Below are 27,244 nucleotides of genomic sequence, written 5' to 3'. Positions count from 1 at the left end.
AAACTATCCTCAAATTCGTATAGAACCACAAAAGACCCCGAATAGCCAAAGTTATATTGAAGAAGAAAACCAAAACGGGAGGCATCACAATCCCAGACTTTAACCTCTACTACAAAGCTGTCATCATCAAGACAGTATGGTATTGGCACAAAAACAGACACATAGACCAATGGAATAGAATAGAGAACCCAGAACTGGGCCCACAAATGTACGGCCAATTAATTTTTGACAAAGCAGGAAAGTGTATCCAATGGAAAAAAGACTGCCTCTTTAGCAGGTGGTGCTGGGAGAACTGGACAGCAACATGAAGAAGAATGAAACTAGACCACTTTCTTATACCATACACAAAAATAAACTCAAAATGGCTGAAGGACCTGAATGTGAGACAGGAAACCATCAAAACCCTCAAGGAGAAAGTAAGAAACAGCCTCCTTGACCTCAACCGCAGCAATTTTCTACTCGACACATCCCCAAAGGCAAAGGAAATAAAAGCAAAAATGCACTATTGAGATCTCATCAAGATAAAAAGCTTCTGCACTGCAAAGAAAACGATCAAGAAAACTAATAGGCAACTGACAGAATGGGAAAAGATAGTTGCAAATCACATATCAGATAAAGGGCTAGTGTCCAAAATCTACAAGGAACTCACCAAACTCCACACCCGAAAAATGAATAATCCAGTGAAGAAATGGGCAGAAGACATAAACAGACACTTCTCCAAAGAGGACATCCAGATGGCCTACAGGCACATGAAATGATGCTCAACATCACTCATCATCAGGGAAATACAAATCAAAACCACACTGAGATACCACCTCACGCTAGTCAGAGTGGCTAAAATGAACAAATCAAGAGACTATACATGCTGGCGAGGATGTGGAGAAATGGGCACTGTCCTACACTGTTGGTGGGAATGTAAACTGGTGCAGCCGCTCTGGAAAAATGTATGGAGGTTGCTCATTTGTCTTTTTGCAGCAGTATTATGATGGACCTGATACATTGCCTAACCACCTTTGTCTACTGTACTCCCTCACACCCTTAAAGCTGACGTTCTCTAGAAGTTCACCCTAGGTCCTTCCCATGAAATTAAATCTCAATATAAGATCTCTGTTAGAGATGCCTGATGTGGAAAGGGCAACTGTTCTAATGTGAAAAGAGCAACAATGATCACTTAGGAACTTCCTCTAATGCTGAATTCCACCTGTCTCACTTGCAGCCCCCTTACTAGGCACTAGGCACTGCTTGTCTCAGCTTTAACTCTTGATGGTTGCCAAGAGACCCTGGATTTTCTGATGATCTTCCCAACACCTGGCCTTATTGGCTTTGTCCTTTTTACAGGCTCTAATGTTCATTGTCTGGGCCATTCTAAGGCATAGTAACCTGCACTCTATCCAAGTGAGTGATATGCCCTCTGGCAAATATACAAAGGATTAAACCAGGAACTGGTGAGATTATTGTATGTAAATACCAGGTATAAAATGTGTTATAGGGACTCCTGTGTAGATGGGATTAATCAGTGTTTGATGGGTATGAATTTCCTAATCACACAATCAACAAAGTGTTGTCTATAAAAAATGTTTTAACATTATTTTTCCAAAGCTTGAGCCCTCCTTCTGTCTGATACAGAAAAATTAATCCAATCACTTCCAAAAATAGGCTCATCAAATTCAGTGTCTTTTCATTAATTTTTTTATTTAAAATTATCCACATTCAGTGTTACCCAAGCTCTCCATTTTTCTTGAATTGATGCAATGTTTTGGTGACTTATGTGAACAAAGACCATGACAGAATTCTTGGTCTACTTCTCAAGCCTTGCTACTTTGCCCTATGCAGACCTCATTCTCCGGTCAGATTCTTACGTCTGACCTCTTCCACACAAGCACATTCTGAAGCAATCCACATCTTGGCTTCCTCTGAGTATCGTTGGCACTGAGATCCTCTGCACATTCACTGCTGCACTCACATTTGCTCAAGCATGATTTCTCTCTCCCTCTCTCTCTGTCTCCCTGTGTCTGTCTCTCTCTCGCTCTCTCTCTCCCCTTGGCTAATTTCTGAACCCTTTCTCATAAGCCCAGGGAATGCTGATGCTTCAGGGATGCTCTCCCACATCCTCCTGAGGCAACTCTCTGTTGTTCCTATGTCATATCCCAAAACCTATCTGTGGAATGACTCCCCGGAGCTTTAGGTGGGAGCAGTGAGAACTCTCTTCTCTCTCCTCATTGAATTTTGCAAATCCACCTGGGATCACAGAAATAGGCAAAATATAAGTTCTTTTCCTTTTTCCTTTCCTTTCTCCTTTTTATTCCCTAGCTAATGGAGCCTTTAACTGATCTGGAGTATTTGAGAGAGGGGGTGAAGGACAGAAAGCCAATTGTGACCACATGTTTTTAAATTTTTCTTGTCTCACATCTGAATAAAATAATTTAGCATCTTTTTTCTCTGGTTCTTTTACTGACAATCTCTAGTGAATTAGTGTCTTCTAATCTAGCCACCTGAACTATGGATGCTTATAGTCAAAGAGATTTTTAAAATTCACATATTTTGTCACAAATTCTTTGGGAACTAAAAAGCAGTACTTTCTATACATAAAGCAAGTCCTAGGTTCAAGATTATTATCCTGTTGAAGTGATTATGGTATACTATCTGGAAAAAATGAGATATTTAATCTGGGTCTTGAAGGACAAATGACATTGGTAGATGTTTAAGAAAAATTGTTAAAAATAACTTAGAACCACTGAATCACATTCCTCAAGTCTTACTCTTTGCTGTGCAGCATCATGAGCAAGTGTTACTCTTATCCCGGAACACTTTTCTTCTCTTAGATACAAGGTTGTGTAAAATCAAGCATTCTACCATCTCCCTCAGCTTCTCTGATCTTCTCCTTATGAGTCTGCTTTGTTGCTCCTTTTCCTAATCCTTTTTCTAACTGCTTATCTCTCCTAATAGTCATTCTTTGGCCATTTGCTTTTCTTCCCCAAGAGATTTTCTAGAATTTTCAGGTTTTATCAGCCCATATGAATTATTGTTATTTCTGGCGCTGTTCCCTTCCCAAGTCTCCAGACTCCTCATAATTTGCCATTCAACATATTTATTTAGGTGACTGGGTATTTATTGAGTACATACTATCTGCCACTTCTTCTGGACTAAAGCCTTGAGTTTCAAAGCTGAAAAGCATCCCAAACTCTCTTTTCTTTGACATTCTTATTCCAGTGTATAACATCATCATTATCTAAGTCTAAAAACCACGGTAGTTTTTACTGACACTTTCCTTTTTACTCTGTACACTGTGATGTCATCAATATTTCAGTATCTGATCTTGCCCTTAAAATTCCCGTGACTACCACCCTAGGAGAAGCCAACAATAACTATCTCACTGATCTCTCAATTAGGCGCCTGTATCTGATTGCATTAGTATGTCCCGCATGATACTGTCAGATTATTCTTCCTGAGTTACCAAGATAGACCTGTAGCTTATACTTTAATTTCCAATTTACTGCACACAAATATCTATCATATTCATATCTACCCCTCATATTTTGAGTAGATTTCTTATATTTGAAGAAGTTCCACATAAGTTCTGCTTCTCTAATGTAAGAGTCAAACCTAAAAGTTCCAGTCTTCCTTGAAGCTAGAAAGCAGGCATGTGACCTGAACTTCACCAATCTGATATATTCATATAACAGTTTGATTTAGAAATGAACACACTCTCTGTGAAGTTTTTATTTTTATATTTTTTGGATGGTGCTATTAGGCATTGAGGCATGCAAATTTTTGTGGTGGCAGCAGTATTGATGTTGGCTTTCCAGTGATTGCAAAGTGAAGTTCTTGTGCAGAAGTGACAAGAGGGGTAGGCAAAAGCAATGGCTTTTAGATTCAGTAAGACTATGGAAAGGGGTAGGAATGTCCTCATCAGGACAGCCAGTTCATTAATATTGTTCTATTTTTGAAAGCTTAGCTTCAAGTTGGATCTTTGTCTTCACAATAACCCTGACGTTAACCTCCCCAACCTACCAAAAAAAAAAAAAAAAACTGCTTTCTGGGCATAATCTGTCAGAATCAGCCTCTGTTGTTGGAAATGTTAATGATTCTATTGTTTGCATAAGTAAGACTCGCTGGATCTCCTCTACCCTACCCATTTTCCAGCTTTCATCCTTCCCTCCTTCCTATTTTGCTTCCTTCCTTCCTTACTTCCTTTTTTCTCTTTCCAACTAGTTGTTCGGTACCTACCATATACCAATCTTGATTACTAAGTACTGAGAACAGAAGATTTAGCAAAAGAGGCCATATCCTTGTCTTTATGGATATTATATTCTTACTCTTCTATCAGCTTTCCATTTCAACCAAACTTACCCTTCACATCCTGTATATACCATATTAAAGCTCTACCCTTATATTAGTTGATACTCAACCTAGAATAGTCTCCTTATCCCTCTTACCTATGTTTATCTTACTCTCTTGCATCCCATTAAGTCCCTTTTCCTATAAACACCTTCCCCAAGAGCTTATTTGAATTATTTCCCTGCTGTCTAACCTTTTACTTAACTTGACTCTAACTCAGTATTTGATTTATATTTTATAGTATTGCTTATCGTTTAGTGTATAGAGCCATCCTCCTACTAAATTCTAGGTCACTTGAAGGCAGACTGCCTACTATACCTTTTTTGAGCCCCAGCATTTGGCCCATAATCCTGCACATACTATGTGTATTAGACAGAGTTGCAAGGACCTCTTACTTGCTACTGCTGTCATCCATTCTGACATGATGCTAGCAAGTGAAGCCTATTAAAACTCTGACGTTCTCAATCCACTATCAGATAAATTTCAGGTTCCTCAGCTGGACACTCAACACTCTCCATAGTCCAGTCCCAAGTTCCCTTCCCCCTGGGAATGCTCACCAACCTGCTTGTCTTAAGAATATTTGAAAATTTTCTTTCCAACCATAGCCAATCATTTTAAGACTTTTATTATTTTTTTAGGTTTTAAAAAATCTTATTTTTTTAAAGTTAATAAGTGCATAAAGGGAAACAAAAACACAAGAAGCAAAGAACAAAGTCATCCATAATCCCAAGCAGTTTACAGTTTGACTTCTAGGTCTCATGTGTGTATCTACACAACTAAGCATTTTAATGTAATTAAGATTGTACAGTTATGTATCATGCTTTTTTACACACGATGAATATTTAGCATTTCAAAGTCCCAAAACTATGAGTATTTTGATAACCAAGAACACACTACACCAACACCATCTGAAAGAAAAAAAGGAATCCTGCCTTTCTTGGTGACAAAAATGGCAGCAGGCCTCTAGATAAAGATACTGGCAGAGTTACAATTAAAATACTGTACTCTCTTAATGTTCAATTAAAAATGAGACATAAAGTAACAGAGTACACAAAGTATAATGCTTGTAAAAGAATTCATTCTCCAGTCTATACGATTCAAATATTAGCAAGGAGGTATGTTTCCACTGAATCACTTAATGTATTTCTATAGTACAGCCAAAGAGATGCACACACATTAACGGTTATCATTAGAATGTAGATATGAACACATCCACACGCATTCCTCCCACTACACTTCCTTCTGCCCCTCTGCTGACAGTCTAATGAGTAAGTAATGACATACATTTCTCAGAGACAGCTTAACACTTCCATACCCAAGATGCTTCCTTCCTATCAATTATAACAGAAAGAAACTTATAAATTGGTTACTTTATACTTTAGTAGCTGTACACTGTATCATACATTCTCATCTCAGGATATCCAAAAAGCTTAGTTGTTACAAAGTAATGAACCTTGTCGACAACAAACACAGAGACTTTACAAAAATGAATACAGACTTCTGTTTATAACTTAAAACTGTCTTCTAGATGTGGACATACTAGCAAAAAGCCCTTCCCTTCATCCGTTCTCTGCTCCCTCCACCATTTCAATGACTTAAGTACAGGACTACACCTAGCTTCAAAAGGCAGATTAACAGACACTCCCAGAACAGTCCTTCCTAACAACTAACAAAAGGGCATTTATAAAGGGATTATTTTACTACTACTACTTTTAATACACTTTGGGCATTAGGACTTGCTTTATTCTTTAACAGAGCAATATTAACTAAAATGCACATACAGAATAATGGCTAGATAATCTGAATTGCCTTAAAGACTCCTGGGCACAGAACCCTTCTCTCCTCACCACCCCCCCCACCCTTTTCCCCCACTGCAGTGAACATTCTCTAAGACATCTAGTTTAACACTTCCATTCCCCAAATACAACCATTCCTGTAAACTAACAGAATACTTAAAGGGCGTTGTTACTTAAGACTTTTAAAAAAGCAAATAACTTCGCATTTGCTTTGTGCCTGTGACTAGATAGATATATTTGGCTTCATGGTTTTTCTGTATATAATTTTATCATAAAAGCCTTTAAAATAAGAACACTACTGATTTTTCTGATTTATGTATTATGAATGAGTGGAAAGGAATGGAATTTTATGAGAAGAGAAGACAAAATTGCAACTTTAATTATTTAGACAGCTATTTTTGTATAAGAATGACTTTGAAATAAGGTTAGAGTTAGAATATTTCATTCACTATTTACCACTATTTAGCGTATGTATACCCACATAACACATTACCATAAATTTAGTGTCTTAACATAGTACATGTTTATTATTTCACAGTTTCTGTGGGTCAGGAGTCTGAGCAGGGTTTAGCTGGTTACTTTCCTCAGGATCTCACTGAAATAAAGGTGTTGACCAGGTGTTCTTACCTAAATAGTTGACAGGAGAAGCTCAATTCAAGTTGTTGGCAAAATTCATTTCCTTGTGGCTGTACGACTGTGGGCCTCATCATCTTCCTGGCTCTCTGCTAGAGGCTGTCCTGAGGTCCTGTGAGCTGTCTGCAGTTCCTGGCCACATGGTCCTCTCAAAGAGTGACTTACAACATGGCTGCTTACTTCTTTAATGCCATCGAGGCAATCTCTCTCACTCCAGTCCACTAAAATAGAGGCTTCTATAATGTAATTCAATCAAGGTAGTAACATTTCATCTCCCTGTCACAAGTTCCACCTGTCCATAAATAAAGGGAATTATAGGTGGGCATACGTGGACCTTTGGCCAAATTTTTTTAAGCAGTGAATATACTTTGAAAAATATGATACCATAGTAAGCAAAGCAACTTGCACACTGTGATTTGAAAGATAAAACTACTGTATTGTTTAGAAAGGAATATATACTATTAATTCAACTGGTTTACTGTGGCTTAGAATGATGAATGACCTCTCATATTTAATTGATCTAATTTCTTCTCTAGGCTGACAATATTTTTACTGTCAATTTTCAATTAAACTGTTTCTCTCAGGCCTTCTTGACCTCTGAGTGCTCAGTGCTGAGGAGTCATCAGGAAGCACTCGTCGAAGTAATGGTGTCTACCAACATCAGAATAAGCTCTTTGCAGTATGCTAGTAAATACAGGCCAAAATACACGAGACTTCTTAATACACGGACCCAGACAGCATTACTAGTTCAAAAATACAAAGTTTGTCACCCTATTCTTGGATAGTTTCCATAAGAAAGCTATGTTTCATAGCAGCAAACACTGGACTCAAATAGAGCTCAATAAATCCTGTTGGCATAGCTCGAAGAGTAGCTGAGAGTGAAACACCTTTCCTGCCAGTGATGTTACTTAAATTCTTTCACTCAGTGAAGTCCTGGGCAAAGAGGTAAACGAAGGGTTAAATTTAAATGCCTGATGTGGGGGCGCCTGGGTGGCTCAGTCGGTTAAGCGTCCAGCTTTAGCTCAAATCAGATCTCAGGTTTGTGGGTTCGAGCCCCACGTTGGGCTCTGTGCTGACAGCTAGCTCATAGCCTAGAGCCTGCTTTTGGTTCTGTGTCTCCTTGTCTCTCTGCCTCTCCCCCTCTCATGCTCTGTCTCTCTCTGTATCAAAAATAAATAAAAACATTTAAAAAAAATAAAAAATAAATAAATGCCTTGTGTGCATCCCCCTAGACCATGCCCTTTACTATGGGGAAGAAAAGATACTGGGATAAGTTTTCCTTTGTAAATATCCCTTATGTAATTAAATATCCTGCTTTAGAAACTATTTAAATGTCTGGTTCACAGCATCCTGTTTCATAGAAAGTACTAGGTGCACCTGGATGGCTCAGTCAGTTGAGCATCTGATTCTTGATTTTGGCTCAGGTCATGATCCCAAGGTCATAGATGGAGCCCCAAGTCAGGTTCTGTGCTGAGCATGGAGCCTGCTTGGAATTCTCTCTCTCTCTCTCTCTCTCTCTCTCTCTCTCTCTCTCTCTCTCTCTCTTTCCCTTCTCCCCAGCTCTCTCTCGCTCTCTCTCTCTTGCTCTCTCTCTCTCTCTCTCTGACTCTGTCTAAAACAAACAAAAAAGTACTATATTCTAATTATACAACCTTAGGTTGACTACAAGGATATTACTACTATATAACTATACATTATATCTTTTCCTATCCAGTTGCCCAGAGAATTAATTGACATATATTGTCTTGCTCATATAGTTTGCTCTGTATGATACAGAACAAATTAATATTATAACTAGTATTTCTGTATCATGTTTTAAGTGTACTGACCATTTTTATTATCACAGAGATCTACACAGATGTTGAAAAATTTGCTTCTTCCTGAAAGGAAATAAAAAAATTCTATGAAAACTTGGATCAAAGATCTCAGTTGAGTAATATGTCTTTGCACCTGAATTTTCCTCTATAGTCAATGATAATTAAATGCACCAAGTTTAATGCTGTAGTTATAAAAAATCTCATCCAATATTTCTGGATAATTATGCAGCTCAAGCCATATCTGACATTTTCTTCTGTTTTTCTTTGAGGTAACAATTTTTTTAAATCATTTATTAACTTACTAATGATGATGATGATGGTGGTGGTGGTACCTAATCTTTACTGAGCATCTACAGTTTGCCAAGCACTTAAGCCAAGTACTTAACATCCATTATCTCATTAGGCTTCACAATATCCTATAATAATCCCGATTTAAAAGTGACAAAACTAAGATTTAGAAGTGAATGTATGCCCAAACATCAAACAGGTGGTAGATTCAAGACTCAGACCCAGTTCATTCTATCATCAAATTAATTTGGGCTCTATACTCTATTGCACCCTCATGTCTTTTTAGTGGTTGAATTTTATGAATCAACAATACATTATTCATGGAAAAATATACAAATATCCAATATGTATAAACTGGAAACATTTTGACACTGTGCATAGTTACTATCATATCCTTTACTAATATATTTGATAAAATTGCCACAAATATGGCACTGTATCTGACAATGTACCAGATTAAAGTAATTTTAGCTTCAAAATATCTGTATTAGATACAATCTTGTTCTTAGAGCTTAGCAGAATGTGCATATATACCATATGATATGATGCCTTGCTTAAAGGTGCTAATATATGTTATGATTATTTTGTAGAAGTCTCCCTAGAAAACTTAGTGGCTAGATACAATTATATGTGTGTTACCAGTAGAGACAATATATACAAAGAGACAAGTAATTTTCAATTTAAACTAAAAAATGATTGTCACAATATCAACAATATTCTTAATATCTTTTTAAGATTATAATCTTCATAAGTGGGTAAGTGAAACAGGATGGCAAATGATATTGGAAGCTGTAGTGGTTTTCTAGGGATGCCATAACAAAATATTACAAACTAAGTGGCTTAAGCCACAGAAGTTTATTTTCTCAAAATTCTGGAAGGTAGAAGTCCAAGATCAAAGTGTAGGTAGGTTTGGTTTCTTTGAGATCTCTATCCTTAGATTGTAGATGCCCATATTCTCCCTGTATCATCATAGTCTTCCTTCTGTGTGTGGCTGTGTCCTAATCTCTTCTTACAACAAACCAGTTATGTTGGATTATGGACCACCCACATAACCTCATTTTGACTTACCTATTTAAAGTCCCTACTTCTAAAATAAAGTCACAATTGGAGCTACTAGGAAGTTAGAATTTCAACATGTATATTTTGCGGAGGGACACAATTTGGTGTATAACAGAGAAATATCCTGATATCTTCCTAGAAAATAATAAGAGCACTCCACTTGGGTTGGCGCCAAAAAACCCTTCCTTTGTTGGGGGGAGGGGTGATTTCCTAAACACAATTATCAGTAAGTCATTTCAGAAAACAAAGAAGTGAAAAATCTTACAAAGAAGTCGTAATTTCTGCCCCTCAAAAGAAAACAAACCAGAAAGTGGTTAAATTTTTCAAAATACCAAAAATTTCTCCCAAATTTCAGTTAAGTACTCTGCAGTCCATCTCATGCTATATAGCAAATAATTTTGACAAACGGTGCAAGATCCGTTTTGGTAAAGGAAATATTATGTTTTTTCCCATCAACTTTCATTACAAAAGTAGAACGTGTCACATGGGCACCAGGAACTCCATTACCTTTATCTGAAAGAGCCTCAGGTCCAGTCATCACATATCTGTTGCTTTTGGATCAGTTCCATCTACCAACCCTTCAAATAAGCAAGTGAGAAGTAGCAGTGACCCATGTGGCTTCTACATTGCATAGGGATTACAGATTTGTTTAGTTTTGCAATTAACACATTGTACAGTAGCCCTTCCTGAAATTTGTGATTAGGGCTACACAGATCTAATTATTTGCTAATTCATCCTCACTTCGCACTTTGACTGGAATTTGGCAAAAAACTTCTAGTAGTAATTTAAGTTTAACATTAGGGTTTTTGATAGCATTAGGTAGTGATAAAGAAGAAGGTAAGATGAGTATTTTAAATGTATAAAGTAGATGTTATTGTTTATAATTTTTATTAAATCATGGTCCACTCTGAAGAATTTATGAAAGCTACAGAAGCTCCTTTGCTCACAATCACATAAACTTTTACACCATATTTTAGAGTCTAAAGATTGTCTTTTGTTTAAACCAGTAGACTTCAGTTAAAAAATTTTTTTTCATTAAGAAAAAAAAAAAGGCTTGAAGACAGTAGTCTCAGGGACATAGAGTTAAAAAGAATCCAACTTCTGATTACATTAACACTAACCTATACACTAAGGACCTAGAAGATGATAAAAAGTATTTATCTCAAAGCAGAACTATTTATCTTCAGTATCTACTCCTACATAAAATGTCTGGCTTTCAGCAAAAAATGACAAGGTATACCAAAGATTAAAAACAAACCCAAGGAACAAAGCAATCATCCAAACAAGACTCAAATATGACACAGATGTTATAACTATCTAAAAGCATATCTCCAAATAACTATGATTAATATGTTAGAGACTCTAATGGCAAAAGTGAACAACATGCAAGATCAGATGGGTAATTTTAGTAGAGCAATTAAAAGTATAAAAATTAAACATAAATGCTAGGCATGTATAATACAATAATAGAGTTGAAGAAAGCCTTCAATGAGCTGATACTCAACACAGCCAACTAAAAGATAATTAAATTTTGTTAGATCTATAGAAATTACTCAAACTGAAGCAAAAAGAGGAAAAAAATAAACAGTGGGGGGAAAACATGAGGAAATATCCAAGAGCTATTTTCTTAGTTTCAGTTTAAAATATTTTTAATTTTCTTAAATATCTAACCCATGCATTTTTTAGAAATATATGTTTTATTTTTTCAAATATTTGGATATTTAAAGTAACTTTATTCTTTTGCTTTCTGGTTTAATTCCAATAGGTCCAAGGATCTACTTTATATGATTTCTGTTCTCTTAAGTTTTATAAGGTTTGTGTATAGCCCAGAACATGGTCTATCTTGCTGAATTTTCCATGTGCATTTCAGAAGAATGTATATGTTAATGCTATTGAATGGAGTGTTCTATAAATGAGTGTTAAGTCAAACTGAAGGTCCTGTTGAAATCATCTATATCCTTTCTTATTCTCTGCATACTTCTTTTTTATTTTTCAATTATTGAGAAGGATGATATTGTCTACAAGCCACAGAGTGGGCCAAAATATTTGAAAGACACATATCTGTTAAATCAAGAAGGCGTATCTAGAATATACAAAGAATTTTCAAAATTCAACAATAAAACAAAACCCCAATTTTTTAAATGAGTGAAACACATGAACACAGACATCACCAAAGAGATACAGACAACAAATGAGCATATTAAAAGATATTTAATCTTAGTAGTCATTAGATAAATGCAAAATAAAACCAAAATGGGTTATCACTACTCATCTATTAGAATAGTGTAGATAATATTACAATGTATAATACTATACAATCAACAATCTCAATATTTACCCAAGCAAATTCAAAATATGTTTTCACACACAAAAACCTAAATGTGGATATTTATAGTAGCCTTATTCATAATGTACAGAAACTGGAAACAACCTGAATGTTATTTAACAGGAGAATGAATAAATAAACTGGGGCCTATCCATATAATGGAATATTACTCAGAAATAAATATTGATCCATGTAATGACAGGGATGAAACTGAAACATATTTTTCAAATTGAAAAAACTCAAAACCAAAAGTCTATATATTCTTTAATTCCACTCATATAACATTCTTGAAAAGATAATCTAAAAGAATAGGAATCAGTTCAGGGGTTGAGAATGGAGAAAGTGTTTCTACAAAGGAGCAGCACAAAAGAATTTTGGGTGCCATAGAACCATCACACATGGTAGTAAATGCACAACTTTATGTATTTGTCAAAACCCATAGAAATAAACATCATAAAGAACTTTCTATAGGCAAAATTTTTACAATATCAACTACATTATCAGGGGACCCAAAGATGAAATACAGACCATGACAGTCATACCATGTAAACTCTTAACATTAGAGGAAGCTGGATGAAGACTCTTTGGGAATTCTGTGTTCTATCTTGCAGTTTCAAAATTATATAAAAATTAAAAGTTAAAAAAATACCCAGTTCCATCAATATATCACCACCTTAACACTAAAAAAAGAAAGATATAATCTAATAGGAACCCAAAGTTGCTAAAATTTACTAAATGTAATGTTTAAAACACAAAAATGTTTGGGTAGTCGATTAGAGCTCCAAAAGTATCATTTTCCATTTCCTTTCCTGACATATTTAAAATAGACATTTAAGAGGAGAGGTATCTGTCTAGGAGGTGCTCAGGAAAGATTTCTGAAAGAGTAAATGAATCAACAAATACAGTATAACCTTGGATTGTGAGTAACTTGCTCTTCTAGTTCCACAAGACTAACAAATATTTCTAATAAATTTTAACTTGATAAACAAGTGATGTCTTGCAATACAAGTAGTCTATGATGCTGAATGTCACATGATCACAACTGAGCCAATGGTTCTTGAAATTGGCTTTGATATATGGATTACAAGCATGTTTCTGGAATGAATTATGCTCACAAACCAAGGTTTTTACTGTACTCAAATTCAACTCATCATCTTCCCCTTAGTCCCATTGGCTTCTAATTTCACAATTTTAATTCATAGCTTTATATTCTCAGCACTCCAGGCTCAAAAACTTTGCATCTTTTTCAACTCTAGGTTTTTATTCCAACACTTCTCCTCACCCTCCCATACATCAAGCAAGTCATCAATTATGCCATTTCTATCCCCACCTTTCATTTGCTACTCTTTATCACAGTAGTTAAGGCTCTCATAAATTTCCATGCTTGTGGTTTCAGTATGACTTTGAATCTCCCCCTTTCATAAAATGGTTGCCAGATAAATCTTCCTTCCTTACTCTGATAATGGCATAATAATGCTCCCAAACTTTCAATGATTCACCATTTCCTACTAAATAAACTAAAAGGATTTAGTGGCTTCTAGTATTTACCATCACAGGCAAGCTGACCTGTTCATTATTTCCCAAGGACACTATCAATTTTCAGTTTTCATGGAATTGCTATTACCATTGCTTCCACTGGAAGGTGCTGTTCCTGTCTATTCATATAGATCCAACCATCTTAGTTCCCATTTCATATTCTTCATAAAGCTTTACTTGATTCCCTGAAAATCAGATGCAACTCTCACCCCTCCAAAACCTCATCCAATTTTGAATGAACATCTCTCACGGATTTCATTAAATTTTTGCCTTATATTATGATTATTTAACCATCTTATTTATTGCTTCAGTTTATATTGTAAGCAAAATGAAAACGGGCTATGATTCACCTTTATTTTTTTTTCACCTTTATTTTTAATAATCCTTACTGGACCAAGAAGAGTGTCTGACACATGGCCATTAAACAATAAATAGAAACTTAATTAACTAATGAAATGTCAATAGATGAATAAATTAGTGTTGACTAAGTTGTAATGGAGAGGAAAGTTAAGTTGGACTAGAGTTTTATTTTTAAAAAATAAGTTTTACTGGGGCACCTGGGTGACTCAGTCAGTTAAGCATCTGACTTCGGATTAGGTCATGATCTCATGGTTCCTAGGTTTGAGCCCTGCATCTGACTCTCTGCTGTCAGTATAAACTCTGCCTCAGCTCCTCTGTTTCCCCTCCATTCCCCCTCCCCCACTCACTCTCTCTCTCTCTCTCTCTCTCTCTCAAAAACAAATAAACATTTTTTAAAAAATAAGTTCCTTTCCTTCTATAAAGAAAACTATTGGATAAGAAAATAGGCTTAATAGCAAAGAACACCAATGCTTATCCATGATGTCTGCTGCCACGGGACCCACTATTTTAGTCACAGGTACATTGGGAACTGTATAGATTCTTTAAGAAGCTTCTATGACAACAAAAGGAGATGGCTAGTCTCCTTCAGTCCTTCAAGCTGACTTTGAGCTCTGGCAATGGCTATCTTGATTTTAAGAATATAAGATATTCCATCAGTTTCCATGTACTGAAAAAAAGTATTATTAAGACACTTGCTTTATCTCTTTTACATGAAAGAAACTAGACTGTACAGGAAGAACACTAAAGAATTTACCTCAGATAATAGCAGTGTCAGTAAAAAGCTCCTGCTGACCCATACAAAATTAAGACATCATATGACACATACATTAAAGATACACATCAAATTAAATTTTAATACTCCAAGTGACACTCTTCTTTATTAAGCATGACTGAAAGCAAGAGTCTATGAGTGACAGCTATTTTCCTACTCAGTCATTAGGTAAAGGATATTTTATAACTGCAATATTTTTTAAAGATCACACCAAAAGTTCCAAACAAAGCATGTCGGTATTTTTTTTTCTTTTAAAAGACCACGTCTTTCTTAATGCTATTTTCCTGCTGTGAATATTTTGCATATTTACACAAAATTATTGGAAAATTTTTCACTTAGCTGGACAGATATTGCCTAAAATCATTCATGAACACAAGACATATAAAGTACCTTTGGTTACTTCTACTACTTCATTAGTGGGACACATCAATGGCGTGAGACAAACTAACCTTATTTGTGTGATGGCTAGTATTAGAGAACTCAATGTTGAAACAGCAATAATCTACCTCTGTGTTACTCAGTGTGGCCTTTAAAATTTTGGATTTAACATTTTCATACTCACCTCTTACTAGTCTCATTTCCCTTTAGATAAATGACAATGGTGGAATTTTTAAAAATTCAACTCTGTATGGCATGACATTAGATATCATGTTTCTATGGAGTTTCTACAGAGAGCTGGACTGCTCAAAACTCATCATCTAGTAATATTTAGGCAAACTTTTCATGTAGTCCTGGACACATGGGCAAAAACTTACTTCCATGTCTGGGTTATAATATTTTCTGCATGTAGCTAGCTCTTTAAATCGTCACCAATATTGAAGCTTTCCCCAAAATCACTTCTATTCTTATATCATCCTGAAGGGTTACAATAGTTTTCACTAATAAATCTAGACTACTCCTGTTCACACAAATTTTGAATTAATTCATGTTAAGTGTGTAATAATCTTTAAAGTCCCTATTCTAAATACTGCTGAGTCCTCACTTTAAGAAAAACTATTAAAAAAAGGAAGAGAGTTTTTAAAGGAAGTCTCCAGTGACTCATATTGCAAAGTGAGTAATCACATTCTAAATTATCTGTTTTGCAACTTGAGAAACAAGATTCTAGTGCCTGTATCTCCAGTAGAGGAGATGAGAATGAGGCCAAAGAGCATCTCTTGGCTGGCCCAGGAAGAAAGGGTAAGATGAGAGGAGACGGCAGCCGCCCGGGTTCCCTCCCTAGAAAGTTAAATGCCAGCAGGGTTAGGCCTTGCCAATATAAATACAATCACAATGATGGTATAAAAAGACATGTATTTTCACCTCTATTGACTTTTCACGTTCATGGGATAATTATTGTAACATTTTCTTAAAGGGCAAAAAGCTTTTGATGATGAATACATCTCATTACATGGAATTTTACGTGTAATCCTTACATGAATCTCATTGTAATTCAATGGATGAATTACGTGTTAATGCTAGCATAACAAGCCTTTAACCTATTTGACTTAATTACAGGCATATCATCAGATTTACTGGGAAAAGGTTTCTTCCCCATGCTCTAAAAAGTCTTTTCACTTTTTTAACCCTTTGACTAAACCTTTGGAAGGCAGTATCGGCTTCCATTATTCACAATCTGTCTCTTACTCCCATGTCCTATAGATTTCACGTACAGAAACAGAGAGGTTAAAATAGGGAGAACATTATTTTGTTTAACTTTGTGAATGTCTATCTAGATGTTGAGGGGTTCCCAGTACACCGGGCCCCTGATGATCAGAGCCTTTTTTCAAATCAAGATATGTGGTAAGATAGAATGAACCTGGGCTGGGACTTGGAAATCTAGCTCTGACACTCACTAACAGGGTAGCTCTAGAAAAGTCAACTAATCATCATGTATCCCAGGTTTCTTACCTGTTAAACAAACATATTGCACTCATCTGCCTATTCACAGGGATTTGGTGAAGACCTAACAATGTAATGTAATTGGTGTTTGGAATGTGTTGCATAAAAAAAAAAAATACAACTAAAGCATTGATAAAGAAGAAGGAAGAGGAGGAAGGGGAGGAGGGTGAAGGGAAGAGGAAGGAGAAAAAGATCAAGAAACAAGAAAAAGAACACTCAATGATATTACAACAAATCAGCACTTTTAAAAGGATTAATAAATATGCAATGCATGTATGTACAAAAATAAGAAATGAACAAGATAACCAAGAAACACATGACATAGAAAAAACTACGTTAGAAAAGGGCCCCCAGAGCTAACAACAAGTAATCTGAGATTTTAAAGGTAAGTAGGAAAGGATTAAAATGAGAATTGTGCTGGGGATTAAATGGGTAATGGAAGTTAAACAGAGCAGGGACTGGATTCCAGTCCCGTCAATCCTGACCATGAAACCCAGCATTCCTTCATAGCTGAAGCCCTATACCCCCTGAGTAGCAGATCTTGCAGGAATGCAGAAGCAAGATGCTTACCATCGAGGACTCACCTATGAAGACTGGAGAAGACTAAACCAAACTAAGTTGGACCCTAGTGTTGACCTTCCATGAACTTTATCCTTCATTGTAATGCTAAAAATCATGCCCAGGGGTGGAGATTCAACATGCTAATGAGACATCCGATGTGTGATGAGGCATATTCTGTCCACTGCCCCTACACGCCTGACATTCTGTGTTGCTTCTTTTCCATCTTAGCCTCTTAAACAGCTTCCCCCATGTATCCCTCATGCTCCAACATAAGCCCCAATAAAAGTCTTGCCTGGAATTTTCACTGGGCCCGGTCAATTTCTTTGTTGGGAGAGGCCAAGGACCCAAGTAAGTAACAGAGGTAAGAAGTTGCAGCCTTTGTGATAGAGATCATAATTTGTTTCCACTACAAAGTCAGAACCCAGAAAATTTTGTTAAATGAGTAAAATAGAACATATTTGAGCATAAAGTGCAAGCTTAGAAGGGTTGGAGATGAGGGTGAGAGGGAGGTGGAGGGCTCAGTTTTAGAATGGTGACTCTAGTTATTATATGAAGAACGTGGTAGAGATGAGTGGGAAGAGAGAAACCAGATAGGAGACTATTGCAGCAATTCCATGGCTTCAGAGAGAGAAAAACAACTGGAGATTGGAAGGGAGGCATGAGGATAGTCTGTGGAAAGGCTTAAGGAACTACTGGCATCCCCATTTTAATAAGGATGAGGGCACTAAGCAGACATTATAAACCTCCCTCCCAGTTACAGAAGCAATATGAGAAATGTTAAAGAACAAAAATTTGACAAAGTAAATTTAATGATCTAGTTGGCTTTATTCAGTGATTCATGAACCAGGCAGCATCCCATCTAACAAAAAGAATGGCACTCCAAGGAGTTGTATAAAATAGAAGGCTGTTCTAGGCAGAAACAGGACTGGACAAGGAAGGTATTAGCAAAAGGAAAAAAAGGACTATTTCAGACAAGTTCACCTTCCTTTAGAGGGAAAGATAGAGGGTCTTCACATGCAGACTATCTCACTAGTGCTGATCAAGGAATTCCAGGGGTGCCTGGGTGGTTCAGTTGGTTGAGCTTCCAGCTTCTGCTCAGGTCATGATCTCTCAGTTCATGGGTTCAAGCCCTGTGTCCGGCTCTGTGCTGACAGCTAGCTCGGAGCCTGGATCCTGTCTTCAGATTCTGTGTCTCCCTCTCTCTCTGACCCTCCTCTGCTCACACTGTGTGTGTCTCTCTCTCTCAAAAATAAATAAGACATTAAAAAAAAAAACTTTTAAAAAACCCATAAATTCCAGACAGAATGGTTTAAAACCCTCTTGGGAGAGACTGAACTGCAATCAGGTTAGGTATTAAATCTTGGTGGGGCTTAACATAAGTTGCTCTATATTGGGTTTGTTGCCCTTTTTACCAATTGCCCCGTTTTGCCTCCTTTCTTCACCTGAGAAATGTGATCAAAATGTAAGGCATTAATGCATTAACACCACTCTCAACTACTTCTGTACAGTTCTCACAGCTTTTGTTGATCCTAGGTTTTTTGGTTGAATTTCTGTGGTATTCACAGATCATAACTTCAGGCACACAATTTTTTGGTTGGCATTCTCTTCATTCCATTTTTCATGTTCCAATCTTAAGAAAATAATTTCACTGGTGGTCACTCCGAACATGCACTTAAAGCTTTTGAAAGAATACAATGCACCAGGAAGATTATTATGATACCTCTAGGTAGGATAGTTCCCAAAGGCTGCCGTGCATTTTGGAGCCTGTTTTCCAAGAACCAAAACAAAGAAAGACCTTGCTGAAGAGGTTCCCATTTTAAGCCGACCTGGTTTGCTCAGTGATCTAGTATAACTGAGTTTCAGCTTCTCCCGAAGTGTAAAACCTGGTACAGCAGGTAGTGTTAGCCATAGCACAGATACCTCCTTGCTTAACTAAAAAATAATCCTGTTTCAAGAGCAATTTTGGCCGGAGAATCTAAGGATCTTCCCTGGGCAATGTCTTAGCAATAAAACCGGCAATGTCTCCAAGTGTTAAGGAGATCTTTTTTTATCATATTCTTATCTCTATTTACTCCTAAGCCATGGGTCAGTCAGAATTTTAGCACATATGGGAAGAGAGTCTCCTACCTTGAAAAAAAAGTCATCTTAAAATGACTTAGGAGATATGGACAGTGCCATTATCATTCCAGACCAATGCCAGAATAAGGAAAAGAACAAGAGAGGACTTTGGATTTAGTTAAAGTTTGAAGTCTAGATCCATCTTCTTGGATGGAAGCAGTCTGCTTTCATACCATCTACTGCTCTTCTTTATCAATTTGATTCATAGACCTCCAGCATCTGTACAGGACCAGATGCCAGGCGGAACCATCTTACACTGAGATGTGTATCCAAAGTTCAATATATTCTACCTTTGCAGCAATGGGCAGGAGTACCTGGTAAGGTGCTTTCCAAAGAAGTCAAGGGTTGTCTTCCTCTGATGAGCCTTCTAGTATATCCATCACCAGGCTCCAGACTGTGACCAACAGGATCTCTTGCACTGGGATACGGAAAAGCTTCCTTAATCTGTTGATTTTATGCTTAAATCTAAGACATTAAAAACTCAAGAGCAGCTGGTTATAAGAGCATGAGACAGAGAATCAGCAAAAGGATGATGGACATTGGTCTACCACTGACTATCTCATGTGATGTGAGGTTTTTTCCCCCCAAAGGAGTCACTGTGAACAGTCAGCCTGACCAAAGACAATACCTTAAGCTAGAGGAGTTCAGTGGTTTTGACATGTTTAGAAATTTTAAGTTTGAGGATCCCATTAGTTTTCTCAACCTTGCATGATGATTGAGGGTAGGAGAGACAGTGATCATTCCAAGAGATTTGCTAGGTTTCCATGAAAGCTTGTATGATTTGTCTGGTGAGGTAGGTGCCTGGAGATTGTGGAAAGTGTAACCCAAATTGGAAACATGTTTTCTAACAGTTTCTTGGCCACTATAAGGGCGTAAGATTTGCAACAGGGGAAAGCTTCAATCTATCTGGAAAACACCCATATAATAGCAGGAACATACTGACAACCCATACTAAGAGGCAGCTGAATGCAGTCCAGCTTCAGGTGTTCAAAGGGTCCAAAAAGGAGGGGTTCTGAGGCCACTAAGGACATAAATAGTTTTTCCAAGATTATGGATGTAGCAGGTCAGATATAGCTAGTAGACTGTCTTTGCAATTTTATAGAAGTCTCCCAACCAATATCAACTCATAATTCAAATCATCTTGAATGCATTATGATAAGTGAAGAAATGCAAAAATGGAAAAATGGGATTTTCCAGGGGGCTGGGAAGAACCAAGAGTCTGTCTTCTGTTTTCCATAGCCATAGCTGTTCATTGAATTTACAGCCATTGTTTAACTATCTTAATTTCCCTGACTCAGGAGAAGAATATTGCCATGTTACAAGGATATCAAGATGGCAAAAGTCTAGCAATGAGGTGTCATGTTTTTGCAGAAGCAGGACGGACTCCATCCACATGTGCCATATCTTTATAGGTTCTGTTACTGCTGCCTTTGCATAAAGGTCAGCCAGGACATTTCTCATACTCAGACTCAGTCCTTTTAGTGTGAGTCTCAGTTTTGATGACAGCAATTTCAGAAGGTAAAAGAATAGTGGTAAGAAGATCATTTACTTGTTGCCCTTTTTTTTATTGGACTTCCAAAGGATGTAAGAAAACCTCTTTCTTTCTATAAAGTCCCCCAAATCATGGACAAACTCAAAAGCATACCAGCTATCAGCATAAATATTTACAATTCATTCTTCTGAAAACAGGCATGTTTGGGGAAAGCATGGTGCCCTGGTTGTTGCATGGATTTAGGGTGTAGGTCATATTGAGTAGTAATAGCATAACCAGCATGGGAATCCCTTTTTTCCTTTCTACAGCATCATTAATCAACAAACAAGTTTAGATCAGGATTAGTTAAAGGAGAATCTTGTAAATCAGGACACAACGTCACCAAGTGGGACGTACTACCTTTCAGTCATGGGGCGTGCCTTCTTTAGGGAACTATAGCAACATAGCTAGATGAAGGACATTGCAATGTTTTTAAGATGTAGATTAGGTTATGAAAGCAGAAGGATCTCATAAGTTAGTCTATCTACTAGAGAAATGTTGAGTTAATTAATTCAGAGTTAAGAACAGAAGTTGTCAGAGTTGGACAGTATGTGGACTTTGCAAATAAGTATCATTTCCTAAGGTCAAATCTGCTGAGGCTTCCACTACCTTTGTAGCTGTGATGGTTTGGGGATGTCTAGGAAATGGAGAATAGCTGTCCTATTAATAGCTCTCAAATCCCATCATCCATAAGTTTTCTGGGCCAGTAAGATGTGTGTTGCAAGGACAAGTGCAGGGAATAATTAGCCCCTGGACAGTTAGATCTTCTACTATGGGTGTGAAGCCTTGATGGCCTCAGGCTAATGGATACTGAACTAAGAGAGAGGTTTCCTTATATCTAAATGAATCTTATGTATGAGGCCATTCAAAAAGAATTTGCATAGGACCTTTGAGGACAATCTCTTTTTCCAGTGTCCCAGTTAATTACAGCTGAGACATCAATCTATGTACCAGTATTTTGATGATGGACCCCAAGGGAGATACAATATGGGAAGCCTAGGTGTTGTTTGGGGTCTCTGGCCTTGGAGCTGTTGTAGTTATAAAGTTAATAGCTTGGCAGATTTTTGTTCATGATATCGCTCCAGGGTCCTTTTAAAAGGATCAGCTACAGTCATGAGCTCAGTCAGGCTGGTGGACTCCCATCCTATTTTCTGCCTTTTTATCAATCCACTAATCTCAGGAGATAATCCATTTACAAAGAGGGCGGCTAGAGTAGACTAGCTGACCTTATTTATTACATGGAATCCCAAATGCCATAGAAAAAAAGAATTTCAAAAGGCTTCAAAGTCTGCCACAGAGTCATCTCTTTGGTTTGCAAGTTTATGTAATAGACCAATTAATGTGGGCCTGGAAGACTCTAGGAATGGTTTGTAAACTTTGGCTGTTATTTTGCAAGTTTTTTCTGGTCCCTGAGATGAAGACCAAGGATCTTGACTATTATCCTTGGAGTTTTGCCATCTTGCTTCTTGCATCCATTTTTTGGGGCTTTAGTAGGTCCTACCAAAATGCAGAAAAGCTGATAAAAATCTGGAAGTATGGGGTTATAGGTCTTAATAATGACTACAACCTTCAAAAAAAATTGAGTTTAGGGGTGCCTGGGTGGCTCAGTTGGTCAAGCATCCAACTTTGGCTCAGGTCATGATCTCACGGCTCATGGGTTCAAGGCCCATGTCAGGCTCTGTGCTGACAGCTCAGAGCCTGGACCCTGCTTCAGATTCTGTGTCTCCCTCTCTCTGCACCTCCCACACCCATGCTCTGTCTCTTTGTCTCTCTCAAAAATAAATAAACATAATTTTTTTAAGTTTGGGTTTCTTCTCTATGTTTAGGAAATTCTTTAACTATGGCCCTTAATTGAACCTTTGGGTAGTTTTATTTTAAAAAGTAACTGTTTAATAGTGCCTTCAGAGTGGACAAGCAGTTCAGATGGAGAATTAGTAAAATGTGAGTATTCAGGTAAAGAAAGGATGGGAGTAGTAGTCAGAGTCACATTAGTCCTATTGTCTGTTGTTTTAGGTACCTCTTGTATCATTAATTTTTCATTAACCTTCTGTAATGAGTCCTTTAATGAAGCTATTTTGGAATTTTGAATCCTCTTTGAAGCTTCTGCATGCCATTTAAAGTAGACATCCCATTCTATTTGTTCAACTTGGGATCCTTTCCTCTCAAGTGCATTTCTTAAGTGAGCAATCTTGTCTAATTGGAAGATTCCCCATAATGACCATTATAACACTAGATTATTTTTAGTAAACTTTTGCCATTTTGCTAGATATCTGAAGCTTCTGTGACTATAGTTCTTAAGCATAAAATAAGCAGGTAGTTCAGAAGGTAGCATGCACACTCAACTCCTGGATGTAAAGGATCCATTTCATTTAGGCCTTTGGGTTTTTTGGAGCCAGACTAATAGCTGAGAGGGCCTGTCACAGGAGTCTTCTTAAGGTGACAGGCTCTCGTACAACCTTTAAATTCTCAGTCTGTGCCCACCATTGTTTGAGGCTCTTTTTACTTCCTAGATTCCCATCAGCAATGAGCCCTTATTTAATATTCACCAGAGGCCTCCCACTGGACTCAATCCTGCCCAAATTGGACCAGTGTGGTTTCTAAGTTGGATACAGTCCTATTCTGGCCGATAGCCACCAAAGCTGCTGGAAGTCTCCTTCAGTTTCACTGCTGCCACCAAGTAAAATTTAAAGATCTAATTGGCTTTATTAAAAAATTCCACCAAGTAAATTTAAAGATCTAATTGGCTTTATTCAACAATTCATTACTGAGGCAGAATTCCATGTAACAAATAGAAGGGAGCTATGAGGAGTTGTACAAAATGGAAGGTGTGTGTAGGCAGAAATGAAACAGGACAAAGAAGTTACTAGCAAAATAAAAGAAAAAATTGTTTCAGGCAAGGTCACTTTCCCTTCAGGGAAAGGAAAAGGAGTCCTATTCTGCAGATTACTTCACTAGTTCAATCAGGAAATTCCAGACTGATTGGTTTAAAATTCCACTCCTAAGAGAGGCTGAAACTGCACTTAAGATAGGTATTAAGTTTGGTGGGTCTTAACATAAATGACTCCATTTGGGGTCTGTTGTTCCTTTTTAACAGAAGAAAGGCCAAAGTCTTGTTGTGTGAGGAGACACTTCCTGAAATATGTTCTTTTAGCTGTGTCCTGAAGGATGAAGACGAGTTCACCGAGTGAACAGTGGCAGAAGAACTATTTCTCATGCATCTACAGGCTCTATTTCACATTAAAGTGACTACAGTCTTCTTGCAGATCTGTCCTATGACCAGGAGCAGTTCCCCTCCACTTATACTCATTCTAGAGCCTGGGCTGAAGGTACAGCACTTACCTGGGAACTCTCCTCAGGGCAATAGCAGAAGCACAAAAGGACTGAAAAGCTTGGAGTCAGCTTGGAATCTATACACTATCACCAATGTCCATGTACCTTTGGCCAGAGTCAAAGGACCAGGGACAAGGAGCTGCACTTTGCCTTTATTGTCAGGTATTACAAAAGCTACATAGCAAAGAGCATTAAAACAGGGGCCCAAGTGGTGATCAGTGAAGAACAGGCTCAATAATTCTATCGACCAGCATCTGCATGAACTTCCAGAGAGAACCTGCATGAACAGAGCGCATAAGATGATAAACCAGAAGTCAGTTTCAGATTTATAGCACAGCAGAGGGAGGAAATAGACTGAAGAACTGGGATAAAGAAAGGTGGACATGGGCTTTGTGAAGGGCTTATTTTTTAAGTCATAACATGTAAAGGGCTTACAATGCAAATAAGCACGGGGTGCCATGGGAGTAGATGAGGGGCAGATGGGCTCCCAACCCACGCTTGAGAAGTTGTTGGGGAGGCAGAGAGTGGCATGGGCCACGACTGGAATTGCAAGTCTTGTAACAAAGCTGGAGTTCATTGATGGCAGGCACAGGGTAATATATATTTAGGAAGGGTTTGTGCTTGAGCACATCGGCCAGGCTCTTCTGTTGTGGTTTGGTGGATACTGGGAAAGGTCCTCCCCCCTCCCCCCCCCCCAAAAAACCCTCAACACATCTACAAAGCCAATGGAGTCCAGGTTGTGTTGCATCAAAATAGAGGAGAGGACCGGAAGTCCGGCTTCGTGCTGGGCTCAGCCCCGCCCACCCCGTGGCAGGCGCTCCAGTGGGATTCAACTGTTTGTTCTCCTGCCAGGAGGCTAGTTGGCCCTCCAAGCCCTTGCCAGGGGTGTGCACACAGTGAACACTCTGCTCTGTGAGAGCTGTCCCATCAAAAACCAATGGAGCTGATCCCCTGCAGATCTGAAAACCTCTCTTAGCCCCTTTTCTCTGCAATTACCAGAGGTGATAACTGATCTCCCAAAATGATGCCAGATTTCACAGAAGGCTTATTAATTCCTCCCTTTTTTATCAGCCAAGTTAGGTGTGTGTGTGTGTGTGTGTGTGTGTGTGTGTGTGTGTGTGTGCGTGCGTGTGTGTGTGTGTGTGTGATTGAGTGAGGCCAACAAACTCTAGAGAGTTGCTTGAGGTCACACAGAGTCAGTGGCTCAATATGGATTAGCAAAGCCTCATGGCCTGTCTCGTCCCCAATCCTTTTTTATCAAATCACAGAACAAGCTGCCATATGAAGAAAACATTAAATAGCATTAACCTCTGGTAAGTTACATTTATATTCTTGTACATTTGGCATTTATTTTAGTTGTTTCAATTTGTATGGCTTAGTATATAAAGTTCTGTATGGTTGCCCTCTGAATTCTGAGTCTTTTATTTCTGTTGGCATTTCTCTTATTTCTTGGTTAAAGTTACTGTTTTCCACTTCCACAAAAGTTGTTCCAAAAACTGTCCTTGGCTTTGGTGTCACCAAAATGTGGAATTTAGCAGGACTTTCTCCACTCCACACTAATATGGAAAGTCTTTTCAGCATCAGCCATTCTTGGCCAACAGATTTGAATGCTTCCTGGGAGAACAAAATTACTTTAACCCTGATTTCCCACATTCTCTTTGGTCATTTGTCTCTCCAGTGAGAACCTACAGCCTTTTAATATGCCCTAACATTTTCCACTCCCAATGTAGTTGATGTCTGCTTAAATCTGTGGTGCATTTCACATCTGTGTATGCCTGCAGCAAATTTTTTATGCAGAGCTGTGGCTGTTGACTTCAGTATAGCGGGACACAGTAGTCTCAGAACCGTCAGAGAGGCTGTTTTCTGGAAATAACAAAATGACCCCCAGAAAATAAAGGGCTTCACTTGATACAATCTAAGTAGCCCTTACGTATATGCTTTGCACTAACTGCTAGACGTATGTGGTGAGATTCATAGATTGCCCGAGTACAGATGAGCATAGAGATGAACTCAGTTCACTTTGCCATACCACTTTTTCCAAAAGACTGAAATCCACTTGAGAAATAGGAACAGTTCTCTATTCCTAAAGATTACTGTTTAAATGGTCATGTCGAGCTGGACAAACAAAACAGCACTGCAGTTTCCAACAATGTGGTTTATCATAAAATAGCCCAGTTCCTAAATTGGAAGCAAAATCGCTCCATGTGATTGTGATGACATAGTCCTTAATGAGCTTCATGGCTATTCACATCTAAGGACATTCTTGCCTGTTGTGCTAGCATGGCTGGAACTACAGTGACGTGGTAGCCTCAAAGGCAAAACTGAAGGGTGTGCTGACAAATCAGTAGCCAAGATAAATATTTTAATGCAATATTTTACAAACTAAAATAATTGCAAAAAATCCATGATGAACAATATGTTAAAACTGATTGATCAAAATGGATTGACTGTAAAGTTGCTGCCCTTCAGATAGGTTCAATACCACAGGATGGGAAGAAAGGACAATCAGTTCAACATGTATGGTTATTTGGGCAACATCAATATACTCTAAGGGACTCTAAGACAGGCAATGAGAGAGACAAAAACAGACAAACAGGAGAGAACCTTTGCTTATTCAATGCTATGTTTTATCTATCATAAAGGAGATTGGGAAATTGGAGAGGAGAAAGACTCAAAGAATAGGATAAAGAAGATTTACAGCTGCTCAAGGCCATCATTGACCTTGATCTGTTCCATCTACTTAGGGCCCCCTACTCTGAAGAGACATTCCCTGGCTTCGATCTGTGCTCTGCAATTGGCTTCATTCCCTTATTCGTCAGCATCATATCCTGGGAACTATCATCATGTTCATGCCATAACTCAGTGTTCACTCAGGGCCTGGCTTTCAGGCCAAAGGGATGT

This window comes from Suricata suricatta, chromosome 15, assembly GCF_006229205.1.
Source record: "Suricata suricatta isolate VVHF042 chromosome 15, meerkat_22Aug2017_6uvM2_HiC, whole genome shotgun sequence".
Taxonomy (NCBI): Eukaryota; Metazoa; Chordata; class Mammalia; order Carnivora; family Herpestidae; genus Suricata; species Suricata suricatta.
This window is presented reverse-complemented; position numbering follows the sequence as displayed.